A 4,639-nucleotide genomic window follows, 5' to 3' on the forward strand; every position below is an offset into this window, starting at 1 on the left:
CTCTGCTACGTTGTAATGATAATCAGTGGCCAGGACTCTGGGATAACATTGTCTGGGGTTTGGGAAGAAGGGTTGGTTTAGAGTCACAGTGAATCCCCTACTCCTGTTACACACACACACACACACACACACACACACACACCCTGCATTTGGGCACCTTGCCAATACTTTCCAAATTGTGCCTCTTGCCCCTGAGCCAGAATGGAGAATCAATAATTATTTCCATCCATATCTTTACAAAATAGTAAATAACCCGGAGGCTCAGCCAAGTCAATGACCTCAGTTCCTGCTCTTTGTCCAGAATCCTGGTCTCTGGACCTTCGGCGTGTAAAGGGGCATTTGAATTGTAACACCACAGGCTTCGTGGCTTGAAACAACCAGAATGAGCACAACCCACTTTGGAGGCTGTTATTTGGGGTCCCCAGGCCAGCTCCGCCAGGTAATCCACAGGGTAATTCTTTGCAAGGCACCAAGCTGCTTGGAATCTCAGTTTTCTCATCCGCAGAATGGGGTAAGAACTCCTAGCTCACAGGGCTTCTGAGGGATTGAGTAGAATCACTCATGAAGGCCCCTGGCAGGAGGTCTAGTCCCAAGAGCAGGCTCAACAGTGTCCACCAAACCCCAGCTGGTCTTGACCGAGGGACTCCTGACTCTTGCAGCAATTCTCTGCCCTTGGGAAAAACTCGGATCCAGAATATGGGGTGCCTGGCATTCTTCAGGACCACTGCTGGGACTGGGCCGTATCTCTCATTCCCTGTCCTCCGGGATTCTGAAGGGACCCCCAAGTCAGAGGGAGACCTTCACCTTGCACTGTGCCACCTGTCCCCATCTGTCTGCCCCACTAGGTCCTGGCTGTCCGAACAGGCACTTCTCCCTGGGGAAAATATTATTGTTTTTTTGGCCACTTGTTTGATCCTCCAGAGTCAATATTTGTGGAGATAAGCACAGTGTCATGGAGCCAGGGGCGTTGTTTACGATTCAGCCCCCATCCCATTGGGTACCAGTCCCCTCGGGGCCACCATGCAAGGTGAGAGGGTGCATTTCAACAGCAGTGGGTCCTGTCACTTCCCTGGATTGCCTGACAAAGGCCATGGAAGACAAGCTCGGGTCAGTGTACTCCTGTTCCTGAAGGCATGCTCTTGGCCTGCTCAGACAGGAGTGCTGGGGAGGAGTGTAATGGAACCTTCCCAAACTCCTGCCCCTCCAGGCCTTTCCTCTAGTGCATGTCCCAGGCCAACCCTGGCCTTCTCCACCAGACTGTCAGGTCCTGGAGGGGGTTTTCTATCAGAAGAAGATTTCCTATTTCCACTTCACATACAAATGCCTAGAGGAATTTTCCACCAGGTGCGGAAGGGCTTATCAAAGGATTTGACTTAAAATATAAGGTCCCTTTGTAAGTGGTCCGAAAGGGAGAGCCCCAGCAAGGGCTGGGTGTGCCAGCGCAGCTACACACTCGATGCAAGGAGAGGTCACAGCAAAAGCCTGATTAGGAGAGATACCTGCTCATAGGAAGTCAATGAGGACAGATAAGAAAAATGTGGTTTCAAATAAAGTCCAAACCACAAGTCACAGGGATGTGCTGTCAAAGTTGTAGCAGCCACATCCACAAAGTTGTAGCCACATCTCATACAGGCGGCTCTAATTCTAAGGGAGTAGAAGCAGGCATTGAATTGTTTCACTTAGTTCGTGGTTTTCTGGAGAGACACCAGTGAGTCTGGCTAGCTAACACCACCACCAAGAACCGGAGAAGAGGGGGACAAGGCAGAAGGAGGGCAGAAGGGGAGGAGAGCCTTGGCATGGCTGGCGGGTCGGCTATGTACCCGTCTCCAGCAAAGTGACTTCCAAAACTGATCTCATTTAATTCTTATTTCATTCTCATGACCATCGTATGGGGCAGCTGTCCGTGTCCCCACTTTTCAGATAAGGAAAGTGAGGCTCTGAGAGATTAAAGTGATGGATTGGTCCCAAGGTCATACAGCCTGCTAATCTTGGTCGAGGAACTTCCAGCAGATCCTTGTTTGATAAACTCATCATTCTGTACTGTAGACAGCCAGGCCCTTAGTATCCTGTCTTGGCCATTTTCTGGATGATTGCTCTTTCTCTCCTTTGAGATAATGGGGCACACTGTCCCCAGCCCTGCCCCCTTACGACTCTACCCCCACCCTGCCCAGTATGGGGACCTCTCTGCCCCGCACTTCCCATAGAGCTTCACATGGTGCAGGACACGTACCTACTGAATGTCCACCCCCCACCCTGGACCGCCAGCCCCTGCACTCCCGGACTGACGGTGGCATTCACTGCCATGATCCCCCACCCGGTCCGGGGCATGACTCTTTCACACCCCAGCACCCCATGTTTCTGCTCTTCTCATCTGATCTGTACAAAACTCCCTCTCCTGAAAAGTCAAAGGAATAAGCCACAGGCAGCGTGTCCAAGCCAGCTAGACCTCCAATCAAGACCTGTGGTCTCACAACACAGGTGCACATGATAGTGAGGAAAGAACAAAAGGTACACTGAGGGCAAAACACAGAGCTGACACCTGCAAACCACACCTGTCCCCTTATGATGGAATGCGTATCTAGAACCTTCTCAGGCACCAGTGACAGCCTAAGGGGGGAGAGGGGACTACAAATGGTCATTGGATAAAGATCGCACTCGTGTAGGACATGAAACTCAACTTGACTATGTCACTGTCTTCATGATTTCCAAGAAAAACACAATCTTAACGATAGCCAGACCTCTAGAACCTACAGACTCAATTTCCTGGAGCCCTGACATCACCTTTGCCTCCAGAGGATAGAACCCCTATGTCATGAGTCACTTGTCACAATCCCAATGCAACTCTTGCTGCCCACGGGTCCTATCCCTGTGCTGTAACAAACACCTTCTCACACCATTAAATGTCTCCAGAATTCTTGACAGTTGGGCTCATGATCCCACATCATATTTCGGTGGCCCCGGGATGGGGATTCTGCATCTTCCTTCATCTGGACTTGGAGTTTTGGGGCAAGGTTGATAAGTTACTCTGTCTTCTCTTTTTACTTTCATTTCAGGGGCTTTTCAAGGAGCAGAGTCTTATGGGTCTCGCTGGTCTTAGGTTTTCATTGTGGATTGCTCAAATGCAATACTCCAGCCTGTGGTTATTCTACGGGAGGAACAAAGCCTGACTTTTGACTGGGAGTGAGCGCCCTGGCTGGAATGGTAATAAGACCCAGAAGCTTGATGCCCTCTCTTTATTTCTATTGTTATACAGAGTTGCCTTTCTTGGACTCAGAGCAGCACCGAAGTCACTGGGATGGCCACCCATCTTAAGACTCCCGTGTGAGGTTTTCTCCACATGGCTTATTGTGATCACGTCCACATCTCTGGTCATGCTGCTTCTGGCTGCAAGACCTCTGCTCCCACCCAGCTGAAAGCAGTACTTGGTTGAATTAAAACCCAACCAGGGACCATTTCCTAGGGGAATCTACATGTCTTGAAATGTCACTTCAATAATGATGGATTTCTCTCTTTACTCTTCTTTGTTAATATGCCCCACTGACTACTTAAATTACAATATGAGGTCATTATCCCTTATAAAGTTTTCTGGTATTTTCCATGGGTTAAGAATGGCAGGTTCTCCACAGCATTTCTGTCCTTTCACCAACACCCATTTGTAGTCTAGAATGCAGTGGGGACGCAGGTGGATCCCGGCATCCCTCCTACAAGACAAGGCAGTGTTCACAGCAACTTCTTAGAGGGATACTTCTGGTCACTTTGACACCAGGAACCTCTGACATACCCGGTGTGGGATGCAACCAGAAAGCCGAGGGGGATTTTTGGTAATAGATCTTCTCTGCTTTTCTAGGAACATGGGGTCTTTAGTCCCCAAGGATTCTCCCTCGGGATGCCTTTTATCTCACTGGAATCAAGTTGGATCGCAAGATCTAAGAAAGAGAACACTGATCTTTTTCTATAACATTGCACGGACTCAGTACTTCTTAAGATATTAGGGAAACTGGCCCATCAATGGGACATTAAACTGTGATACAATCTATTGGCTGGATCTCTTCTGCAGGAAACAGGCCAAACACTGAGGTGCTCTGTGACCAGGCCTTCATGGCCCTGAATAAGAGCCTTTTGTAGAATGTGTCTAGCCACTAGCTAGGTTGACAAAGCCACTCTGGATGGATTGTTTTGTGATTGTCCAAATAGGCCCAGTCCTCCCAACAGACCTGGGCCCCTGGAGGACTCACCAGCCAGTCCAAACAAAGAGGACACTGGCTCTGTTATCCCTCCTTATTATAAACCCCACTCCCCACCCGGTGTCTTAGAGGGTAAGCTACTGGAGTCTTTAATAATAGATATATGGCCTTAAGGCAAGAAAAGAACCAGAGAGCTAACATGCAGGCTACAACAGAGGCTCAAGTATGGGCTGCCACTTCTGTGAATCCCCCACAGCACCACACTAACCAGGGACGGTAGAAAAAACCCACATCAGACAAAGGATTAAGGTAGGACCTCCGTTGTGCATTTGGCCAAATCAACCAATGGAGCAAAGAAGGTCTGAACAAAGGCTCTCCATCAGGGCCATGTCCTATCTGGAAGAAAGAAGGACACTGGAGGAGAGACTGTCCTCATCTCCAAAGGGAGAGGAAGA

General features: G+C 49.3%; 1 long non-coding RNA gene across 1 annotated transcript; it reads left to right on the top strand.

Moving 5' to 3' along the window:
- Window positions 1-340: 340 nt before the first annotated feature.
- On the top strand, window positions 341-4,016 carry LOC131828190 (uncharacterized). The gene is made up of 3 exons (XR_009352279.1): window positions 341-439; window positions 3,054-3,201; window positions 3,848-4,016. It is a non-coding gene; the product is annotated as an uncharacterized LOC131828190 (long non-coding RNA).
- Window positions 4,017-4,639: the final 623 nt, after the last annotated feature.

This window comes from Mustela lutreola, chromosome 3, assembly GCF_030435805.1.
Source record: "Mustela lutreola isolate mMusLut2 chromosome 3, mMusLut2.pri, whole genome shotgun sequence".
Taxonomy (NCBI): Eukaryota; Metazoa; Chordata; class Mammalia; order Carnivora; family Mustelidae; genus Mustela; species Mustela lutreola.